The 12031-nt window shown below is 40.6% G+C and overlaps 1 protein-coding gene across 2 annotated transcripts in view; it reads right to left on the bottom strand.

Annotated features, from left to right (window-relative positions):
* The window catches only part of ankrd11 (ankyrin repeat domain 11), a 119684-nt gene extending 108020 nt beyond the window's left edge, over window positions 1–11664 (bottom strand). For both annotated transcript variants that reach the window (XM_086181762.1, XM_086181756.1), the window contains exon 1: window positions 11226–11664. The gene's annotated coding sequence lies outside the window, so the exon portion shown is untranslated. The remainder of the gene's footprint in view (window positions 1–11225) is intronic.
* Window positions 11665–12031: the final 367 nt, after the last annotated feature.

A 12031-nucleotide genomic window follows, 5' to 3' on the forward strand; every position in this document is an offset into this window, starting at 1 on the left:
AACTGTCTCTCACATCTGGTCAAAGCATCACCTGTGGGGACATCCAAGTTATCCTAGAAAGCCTGATGAACTCAGAGAAATGACACACTGGCCTCAATTGTCAGTTTGTGTCTGAAGCCCCAAATGTGTTACAGAACAGACTTAATCTACAGGCCATTACTGCAGTATGACTTCCATTTCAGTCCGCCAGGTTGGACTTAATGGCAATGAGGCTTCATTAATATATCTTGATTAAAAAAATGCAAGCAAACTTTTATCTGTGAGCAATTGCACACTAAAAAATAGGAAACCAACTCACAAAAAGCAACACAGACAATAAGGGTAACAGTAGAGTGCTGTAAAATGGACAGTGGCATGAATCACAAACCCTTTATAGCCACCAGCCTTGCTGTAAAGGGAGAAAAGAGCTGAGTGCTGCAAAAGCATCTACTGGTCAAAAAGGGTGCTTAGATCCTTTGTGCTAAGTCTACCGGACCACAACAGGCTGGGATGAAACAAAAGTATGGCTGGGCATATTGGTGAGCAAGGGCATGGGCCCCTACTGGTGGATCTCCTCTCTTTGGTATTTAGGTATGCCTTTGCTTTTCATTTACATCCAACCAGCACAAGCGCAGAGGCCCATCTCCCCACAGTCCTCTCCTCCCCCTTTCCTGTTGTTGCATTTCAATGTAAATGGGAAGATGAATGGCTGCAGCTGGCCCATCAAAAGGCCAGCCCTACTGAAGGGCCTTAATGATTGAGATTCAGCCGGGCCACACCACCTCTACCATCCCCCACACAGCACTTTGTTCTGACACCCTTCCACCAGTCTCAGTTTATAACTTATGACATACATGAACGGGACGCATTGGTACATGAGAGCTTACATAACGCCACAACACAAAGGTCTGCACGAAGCACTTTCTCTGGCAATAACGCCATTGATTTAGCAGTGCACCCAATTGTCAGGTAGGGGTGGCTAAGGGAGTGAGCATTTGAATAGCCAAAAGAAACTTTAGCACAGAGCACAGATTGACTGTCGTTAACGTTTTCCTTGATTACAAAGAAAGTGATCCTGATTCAGTGTGTTCTGCAAAAAACAGTATAAATGTAAACTCCAACTCTGTTTGAATTAACTGCTTAACCAATTGAACTAGCCGACCAGTTCTTTGACACAGACGACACAATTTTTACACATTTTACCGTGGATAGAGCTAAGCAAATAACATGCAAGTTTCACAGAGGTATCTTTTGTGATATAGCAGTCTGAAAGATGCATTATGGGTGCATCCAGTCTCTGTATTTCTATGACAGGCTTAACAGACCAGAACAGCAGAGCCCAGAGGGACATGTAACAAAACAGACAGTCACTGTAATCAGCTCCCAGACCTGGACAACTAACCTCAGGACATTTCCAATGACACATACGATAATACACATCCCATGCAGCCTCCTGGTCACCAGGACATCAAATCAAAACACCAACTGTCATCTCCAGATTTGCAACAGCCCTGATTCATGCCTGTGTAAGGGACACTCTGACTCTCGTTGTTGAAAACACATAAAACAGCAATTACTGATTGTACAGTGCGTTACAACAAATGTGAAGCAAATTTCTACCTCATGTTACTTTTGTGTGAACAGTCATGATTAATCAACACACACATAATCACCCTTCTTGATCTGAAAAGAGGAGAAGGTGCTAGCCTCCACATAGATCATGAACCATTTTTAATCAATAACCAGAGAGTTTGAAATTGTACGTATGAGTATCCCAGCTAAAGCCAAACATGTTCCTGTATGGGACTGCAACATCAACCTGAGGCCAGCATCCAAAATAATGGTCACCTCCTGCTGGAGCAGAGGACCAATGACCCGTTCCTCCATTCAATCTCCCTTTTGTACAGATGGCGAGGTGGAATAGTGGTGCAAAATTCCAGTCTTTAAAGTACTGTGTGAATGGGACTCTTGCAGCCTACCTACAAAGTTGTTTTTGTTTACCATTGTTTCCATGTAAAATGTATTTCTGTTAATTATATAAAATGTGAATTATGGGATGTATAGCAATCCCAACAGGTTATCAGCAGATAAGAGGACTCTTATTAAATTATGTGTTATTCCCATAATGATATTAAATATGTCCTGATATGGACATTTTGGACAACACCAAGGACCAATATTTAAAGATGCATGAAACTGGATTTTTACTCAATATCCAACATGCAAATATATTACAACTGGTTTGTTAGCTGATACTTACAGATGATGATACTTAAGGTATTAAATGAAAAAACCTTATGTGATATTCACATCATGTCCATACAGAAATACACATGTAAATAATGTGAATTCAAAAAAGCAACATTTTCTTCACTTCCAAAACATTTTGAAAGGCCATAAATCCTCCACTAACTGCAACAGTACTGACAATACAGATAAACTAAAACATGACCAATATCTATATGAATGTTGATACATCCTGCATTCCTCAATTTAATAATACCATCATACCACATAAATAAACACTATATGTGATGGTAATGCCACAGAACCAAAATGAAGTATTCAAACTAGTGCACATTGGTAAGTAGCCAAATACGTTGTCACCTGAATGGACTTGTTTCACAGTATCAGAAGAAGAGAACACCAATGCATTTTGCAAAATATTTTCCACAATTCTTCAATGCTCTTGTTTCAGTTTTTTTCAATAAAGGTTGCCTAAGACACAACACTTAAAGGTTACCATGACATGGATGATTGCAAATATTCACCCACATATTCCACACTTTCTTGCAAGGATAAAAAAGTCAGATCTGATTGGCTACAGTGATACAACAAATGCATTTCAAAACTTCAAACTACCGAACTTCAACACAGATGGTTGTTTACATAGCTACTTAGAGCTCTGTTGTACTGCGGATGTCACTTGGTTATTCGGTTGGCAGCATCATTTGTTTTTTTTCCCTCCAATATCACAGAGAAGCAAAGGTACACTGGATGATAACCAATGGAATAGAAATATTTAATCTTTGCAGTTCTGCAATTTCAAAAAAACAAATGTTTCTCCAATCAAGATGAATATACTTAATCCCGTTTGTTCTGTCAATCTATATATCTATATAGTAAACCAGTGAGCTTGCTGGTTAATGTATACTATGGCAATAAGGTCAAATTTACAGATAAAGCCAAAGAAAACAACTCCTCTGTGATACACATTTTGAATTTTTCTGCATATCCAAACTTATGATTAAGCATATTAGAAACAACACAAAATATTCCTTTTCCAAGCTTTGATCAGAAAGATCAGAAGAGCAGTCTGAATGTTTCTGGAGAAGCAGCAGCATGCCAGAATAGCAAACCTTTCCCTTTGATGTGCAAGACACTTGGGGAAGAGGAACTACTTTCAAGAGTGGTGCAGAGGAGGGCTGACAAGTAAGTACAGCCAAACACAGGTTAAGAACACCCTCAACCATTATGCCTTTCTAAACCCCAAAATGAGGCTCTACATCTCCTAAGGGAAACAGCAGGATTGTGGCCCGCCATTTTGTTCCATTTCACTTTGAGGATAGCGGAGGGGGAAAGGACTAGGCTGAATTTCAAAGGGCTTCAGATGCCATTTGAGTATGCGCTGAGATTGTGCTGGTAGAACAGCAGCTATAAAAGATTTACAAAACTAACAGGGAGGAAGGGAGGGGAGTGAGAGAGAAACTGAGACATAGAAAGAAAAAGAATGGCAGAGACAGACAGGGAGGCTGGAAACAGGAGTAGCCATGCTTGTTTACCTAAAAGGACCACACTCCCAGCAAGAGAGGGGGAGGGGAGAGCCTGCAAAGACAGAAGGCAGAGAGAATGGGTGCGAGAGTTGTAGCTAAAGGCGTCCTTTGCCTCTTATAACTAAAAAAGACCAGATAGATTATCAATCCATTTCTACCCTTAGGGTTTCAATGAGGAGACTACACAAAGCATTGCTGCTTACCTAAACAGCAAATTATCATATAATGTCAACGTAGAGGCTCATCTATACTTCAAAATACTTCAGTTTAATGAGTAAGATACAACTATATTGACTCAAAAAAGCCTGTATCTGTAAAAAGCACTTAGCATAGATTACTCTTGATACGACACGCATACTAACAACTCCTGTGGTTACTTAATTTTGCTTTCTGTCCCCCTGCACTGTTGTCTCTGTGAGATATGCAATACTCACCAATGCTGTCTTACATCAGATAGACTGAGCTATTAGGTAAGCATTTATTACAACAATGACTGATTATGATGTGGTCCTATGCCAAAGTTTAAAATTATGTTTTCAAATTCCCATTTATCCATCATAAAAATAAGCAAGAATAACGTAAAACTAGCAAAAGTCGGGAATGATTTCTTTTTTAATCTGTGAAAAAAAAACTTCAGCTAACCACTCTAAAAACTAATATTTTAATCATCCTTGACCGAACAAACATTTTGCTAATCTTGTTTTTTTTAGATTCTATGCAAAAATAGACCCTACATGTTCACAGGAATGTCAAGACTGGAATATTACACTGCTGTATAAGGCATACAGGGACTAAATGGAGCAAAAGATTGTTTCATGTCTTATCTGCTGGCAGGGGAGTTCACATGTTGCCCATTTGTTGCTGAACAGCAGGATGCCGAATAAACTTATAGGCTTTATCAGTATCTCACCAGCTGTTTGGTTCTGTGTAAACAAGCAAAGCATCGGTAATGCTGCGGCACTACTGCGGAATCTCTGTGTAAAATTGGCTTGGGCAGCCACGGACCAAGGATGGGTGATATAGTATTGTTCTATTACATTGACAGAATTTACATTGAATTTTGAAACAACAATACTGTAATTCTTCGGTAAAATTCCAACAAGAAATGGTTGAAATAATCATACCATATTGTCATCACATTGATTATTAGAAGTAGAAACATTACAATCACGTTACCATTGTGTTTCCTAATCATATTTCCAGTCTTTCCAACTTTGAGAGGAGACCACTTGGCTCATGTAGCCTGGTGCATGAAGCACAAAGCTGACACTGGGTCCCTTTTTTGGATTACAGATGAATAATTGCTTAAGGTTTGGGTAAAGTAGCTGGCATAGGTCCTAAAAAAGGACGTGATGGGATAAATCCATGAATTCTGGACTACCAGTGGCTTTTGGTTGTTCAGGATGACAGAGGAGCAAGGATATTTCATCAGTAAACTCATAACTAGAGTGATAATGGCTCTGTGTAGAACATAAGCCATATTTCATAGCAAAACCGAAAGAGAACCTATACAAAGAACATACTAGGATCTAAACCTACGAGACTATCCATCATTTTGTTACTTTGATAAACAGAATACAAAGGAACAACCACCCAACAGGAAAATAAGTTTAAGGATGAATATTTTGTAACATTTTCTATACCTTGCCACTGTATAAGTGCTCTCTCTGTACTGGACTTGTTTTTTTTAATCTTAGATTCACTCACATTTCTCACCATTTCACTTTGGCTGAACTCTTCCAATATCTGTTCTTGATCAGTGATTTCTTCAACAATTCTGCAGGGTTATCACTGGATTCGGTCAAATTCATTATCTGGAAGTCCTATGCTACTATTATGGTCAACGTCTCCAAAAACAAAAATAAAGAAAATGTTCCTCTCAATCCTCAACTCATTCTTGTTACCATTATGCAGGTATTCCTTTATATGTGTTTATAACCCAGTCGTTTAGTCAATGTGAAAAAATATGTGGTGCAGAATAGTCAGAAAAGCACCATAATCTTTAAGAGCCTTGAAACTGAACAGAATAAAGAGAGCAACCAGGCATGTGAAGTTTGTCTACAGTATCATCACAATGGGTTGATGTGCAAGAAACTTAGAGGTTCTAACTATTTTGCCTCCAATTTTCTACACCAAAGTTAAAATGCCTTTAATGTGAGGCTCTACAGCAATTCTGCTCTTTTGTTGTACGCATGCATGTCTACCTCCTGAAGTTTTGACCCTTATTTCTTAGACTTTCAAGTTTGAATGATAATAAAACTTTTTTCCACCAAAAGCCCTTGTGGAGTTTGTTCTCCCACAAATCATTGTAACCAATAACTATGTAATATCACCTATTGTATTATTCTGAGACATTTATGGCACTGTTGAAACCATACTTGAGTATTGTGATACCGTATGAATTCACACAAAAAAAACACTCGTAGCAATAATATTAACATTACATAGCATTAATAGCTGATGTGAAAATATGCGATGGAGGACAGCAGGGTAGTGCCAAAACAAGGACACATGATTGACAATAGAAAATTGCCCATCATTTACTAGTAGGCCCAACCGATTTCTCATCATGTTTTAAGTCAGTGCTTTCCTGCAGTATTTTTCATGATTAGATGATGCCTCCACAGGGCCAGGCTGAGGGCCCTGCAAAGTAAACATTGACCCAGAGGAGGGATTCCAACCAGCAAGGGCATAATGACAAGATGAGGGACCTCTGCTCTTGTATGGAAAACTGTACTCTGCAAATATGTCACAGGTCAGTCCCCACAACTAACTCAAACACAACCAATTTCTTAACTCCGCATCAAAAATCGCATCAAACAGATAGGGGTGTTTTCAAATGACAACGACAAAAACAGACTTAAGTTATCAACAGAAATCCCAGCTGAATTTGCTCATGCAAACAAGTTACGACAAAGAATCGTAAAGACAGCGAAAGATAAGGCCTGCAATTGAAATGTATATAAGTGAAGACATGGTCCCAATTTACACATCTGAGGAGCCAGGTTTACGGCTATGCCTACAACACTTCACAGGCTGCCAGGGAACATAGAAGAAATCCACAATGTACAATACGACTGCGCATACGTTTGGTCATATCGCACAGCCCTACCAGAGGGTTTGTTTAGTGTTGTTTTCAAACCCCAAGACTGCTTTATCTTGTAGTCTAGCTTCAGCCAATTAACTTAGGAAGTATGAAATGCTGCTAGCAATGGCATTAGCAAACCTAGCTTACGAGAAATGCTACCACCACTATCTAAATTCAAAGGAGAGCCCTGACACGCAAGGGCAAAGGTTGGCCATCCATAAACAACCCCAAGTCTGTAGTGTGTCCTGAATTTTTGCGTTAATCTACAGCAGAGGCAATCATGTTACCAATGACAAGTTTCTTCAAGGGGGTTCACATAAACATTCTTCTAATTTTTCACCTCGGCTCATTCCTGAGAACACCAGATACAGTCTCAATGAGCAAACATAATAGGGTCTTCGCCTGAAGTACCTTCAGGCTCAGGCCCTAATTATAAGTAGCTACATTACCAAACCAAGCAAGAGTGGTGTGAATATAGGGAAACTTTGCTTTGTTTATATCCAAGTCATAAGTCTTCCAGTTTCTCCGTCCAAGTGAAGAATACATACTACCATGACCTGCTGGTATGAAGAATTACTTCCTTTCACACAGGCACAAAATATATGCGCTTGATCACCATGACTGTAAGTTTTTGCAGTGTACTGTAGTGCAACTTTTAGGCCCATACTTATACCACTTTCAAACTAAAACACGTTCGTCAACGTGGGTTTTTGTGCCCGCGTTTGCACGGCAATAGGGTGCATTCAAGCCTCCAACAGATGCGGGTCTGAGTTCCTGCTGTGAGGGTTGCACGCCTGTGTTTTTCTCTCTCGTACTTAAAGTCATCATTACATGTAAAAGTGTGCCGTGTCTCAAAATGCTGGTGATGTTCCCATAAATCACCATGTCAAGTACGGTTCCAGATATCTGCTGCCGGATCTCCCCTTCACCGCGGATGATGAGCAGCTCACAGACTTCATGATCTTGCCAGTGCGCTGCTATGATCAATAAAAAAGATGTGAAGATCGCGATACAAGTTGTTTATAAACACGGTTGCGCAGTTCACGTTAAGGTTCCCAGATTGGTGTGCGTTCCCAAGCATAGATTAACAAGGAGGAAATATACTCTTTTCACACTGAAAAACGCGTGTCAATGCGGGTTTTTGGACCCGTGTTTGCTCTGCATTAGTGAGCATTCAAGCTTCCAGAAGACCCGAGTCTTAACTCCCGCTGTGAGGGTTGCGCATCCGTGTTTTTCTCTCTCGTACGTCATCGCGCTGACCACGTCATCATTTCGCGTAAATGTGAAACACTGAGAGGTAAACAAACGACAATGTGGACATCACCGAGTCAAACATTACCGTTGTTGTTGCGTGCGTTGCAATGTTGTCTCTTTTGCAAAGCATACAAACTCGGTGCAGATTGGAAAATGTCCGAGTGCTAATGCAGCGAAGGAGGATGGAGTTTTTGGCTCGTCTGGAAGGGAGCCGAAAAAGCCTAACAGGCGAAGCCTGACAGGCAGCACAGTGACAAAATCAGGATGAGACAGGAAGGTCGCTGGAAACCAGAGACAACGCGGGTTGCCTTTTTCACACTGCAGGAGAGCTGAGCAGAGCCGAGCCGAGCCGCTAAACACCCAGGTTGCTTGGCGAGTCGGTCAAAGCGGGTCGAAATGCCGAGTCGACCCTTTCAGAGTGCCGAAAAACCCGTGTTGACCCGCATTTTTGATGCAGAGTGAAAAGGGCTATAGAGTCTCAGGGACATCAACAGGAAGACTGATCTTACGGCAGAGGCCAAAACTTTATTGAGAGATGAGTGAGCCGCTCTCACAGCATAGCCCATTTTTTTATTTAGTTATTTTTTCCCCCGGAGCTTCAACAATGAAAGCCTGACAGACTGCACAGTGACAAAATCAGATTGCAACAGGAAGGTTGCGGGAAACCTGAGACAATGCGGGTTGCCTTTTTCACACTGCAGGCGAGCGGAGCAGAGCCGAGCCGCTAAACGCCTGGGTCACTTGGCGAGTCGGTGGACGCAGGTCGAAATGTTTAGTCGACCCTTTCAGAGTGCCCAAACACCCGCGTTCACCCACGTTTTTGGTACAGTGTGAAAGGGGCTTTAGACAAGGCAACAACTGTTCCCAACAGTTTGGTGTGTCTTCGCTCTTACATTTGCTCATGTGCCATTTACAGATGAAGCGTGGTCTCAAATCAAAAACTCTGAGATCACAATGAGTCTAAAAACAGACTTAGCACAACACTATTCCAAAGTACAGCTACAAGAAAAACAAAGTGGATCCCTCAAAGCTTACTCTGGAACATCAACTGCACACACAAGTATTAAAGCTACGCAAGACCTCAAATTGATAAAGAAAATAATTAAGTAAATCCTTTATTTCAATTGCAAAGGAGGTGAAACCTCTCAGGCTTACACCATAAGATGAACATAATGCAGTGTTGTAACACCATACCCCACAGTCATCACCATTGCCCAAGTTGCACAAGAAGGTGAAAATAAAACTCAGCTAATGATGATCTTTATTTATTCATCTACAGTCTTCTACATTCACTTTTATTACCGTAGTTCTAGCGATGCTTCTTTTTGTCCGACTGCACAAAAACTACAGCTAGAATACTGGACATTACAGGGACTGACAAAAATGTAAATCAAAATGTCACAGACTTCACAAAAACATGATGTAACCCAGATTTCATGAATATGGGAATTCAGTGTTATTCACACAATGTTTTCTTTGAACTACTCTTAAACAATGCAATATATTTAAAATAAATTGCTTGATTGCTTCCTGTATCATGTGTCGTACCATAACATTCTTGCCTATAAGAAGCACAAACAGAAGTGAGATCTTGCCAATTGCTACTTATCACAAGATAAATGTTGATTTTAAATGTGATCTCTCAAAATAATGTGGAACAATCAGACTTGTTTACAACTCTGATCACAGTAACTTCATAATATTTGGCAAAACATTTCAAGATTCTGATTTAGAGAGGTTTTTTTTTTTTTAAATATAAACACAACCAAAACAGCACCAACAAATTGATCTTTCTTTCTGCATGTAGAAAAAAATATGGACCTTCACAAACCTAGAAAAGAGTGAGATACGCATCACTACATCTGCAGTGTAGTCAACATGAACGCCCAACAAGCTACAACACTCAGTATCTTGGTGGAAAACACCACCAGCAGCACTGCAGTGTTTTCCTCAGCATTGGTACTGCACCAAAGTGGTGAGCTTCTCCATACACGTTTTCTCGACAGCCCATCTCCAAACCTGACATGATGTACCCCTCTCTATTCAAGACACATAACACAGCCATGCCACTTAACTAATTAAACTAATTTGATAAATCATCTATGCAGACCACTGATCACCTTTTTAATATTAACAGACACTCCTTCCATCTGGGCTCACTCTAAAAATGCCTATGGAGTTGACTTAAATTTATATCGTGCTTTTTTTGGGAGGTCTGGCAGCAAAATTCATTGCCTTCCTTAAAGACAGACATTGTATAAGCACATCCATTTCGTTTAGCTGCTGGAACAAACCAGCAAATGGATATGACACGGTACTTCATGAATACAATTTATGTCCCTCAGCCCACTTAAGCAGATAGACTGATGCTGCTTTATGCAAAATAACTTATGTCATTGTGAAAATTTAAACAAGGTCTCTGTGATGATGTATTTGTTGATGGTATTACTGCCTTTCCTTGAAAGAAGATTGAAAATCAGTGATGGCCTGAGATATTGTTAGTGGCACTAACAGCGAATACTGAGTGTGTGCAACAAATATAAGCTTAACATAACCATAAAACTTACTGTTGATGAGCCTTGTGAGTTCATTCATTATTTACCTGCACGACAACCACACAAAAACACAAGCAGGAGGCTCATTCTGTCATTAAATGGTGTATGTGTATACGTCAGACGAGTGATTTTGGCTTTAATCAACGTGCACAGGTGTGGTTACTTGCTCAAAACATCTTAACACCGATAATATTATAAAGCCCCCCCCCCTCCCCCAGTCAGAACCATCACACGTTCAATACAAAGTGCCAAATCAATGTAAGCCAGTCAACCTCATTTTCTGATTAAACAATCAAAATAACTCTAATCTGCAACCCAAAAACACAGCCCTAAACCAAACAGGAGCAGCTTTAAAATGACGTTTAACGGAAAAAAAACAATCAGGAATATGCAGTGCCATAATTGGAACAAACAGAGCATTTTTATGCCTCTGAGCATAGGTATAAGCAGACGTAAACTGACCTTTTTGTGGAAAAACACAACAACCCAGAGTTAAGCATGGGGGCAGTAATAGTCAGTTTGTTGTTATCCCCGCGTTAGCTAAGCAAGACACAAACACACACAAAAAAAACTTACCTCTGTTTGAATTTCCACAAAAAACACTTGGTTGAATCTTTATTGTTTATTCTATGCCCCGATGTTTCCGCCCGATGCTGGATGTTCCCATTTGCTGCCGCCGGTTCAGTACAGACTGGCCCGGAGACATCCGCAAATACTCGCACAGACCATCGCAGCTCAGGAGCAGCTCACTAGAATGGAGGCTAGCGTTAGCTTGCTACACCCGTGCAGACCAACAGACGACCGGGGAAAAAAAGACTCGAATATCCACGAAAGCTCGGTTACAGCGTAGCTATTTCACCTTCACCACCAAGAGTAAACCTGTAGCAGTCCATTTGTACAACGGCAGACTTGCTCGAGTGAAGGCAAACCATCAAAAGATCATATTTTTATTTCGGTCTAGTCCTCTCCGTCGACCCATTCGAGCGGTTTTCGAGCGGCCTTTGACTCCAGTGTGTTGACGCTCGGAACGGAAACGCTGGGGGGATGAAACGAGCGCTGTGATTGGTGGACCACCGATAATGAAACTGACGCCATAGTGGATCTGAAAAACCTTCCGGTTCTAGTTTGAATTAAGCACAAGGGAGGCTCCAACATGGCCGACGACGTGTCACAGTTTCCAGAATACGATACCACATTATTATACAACGGGAGGCCCAATCAAGTGAAATGGAGTGCCGGCGTTGGGTGCACTCGTTTTCCACATTTCCACAAATTGCTTTTCCTTGGACTTATTCATGTTGTTGTTGTTGTTGTTGTTGTTGTTGTTGTTGATGATGATAGCGTTTTTCTTAGTTTTTTCCAGAAAAATCATTATTAATGCT

Source organism: Aulostomus chinensis, chromosome 2 (assembly GCF_037954235.1).
Source record: "Aulostomus chinensis isolate RoL2024-O1b breed Wild chromosome 2, RoL_Achi_v1.0, whole genome shotgun sequence".
NCBI classification, from domain to species: Eukaryota; Metazoa; Chordata; class Actinopteri; order Syngnathiformes; family Aulostomidae; genus Aulostomus; species Aulostomus chinensis.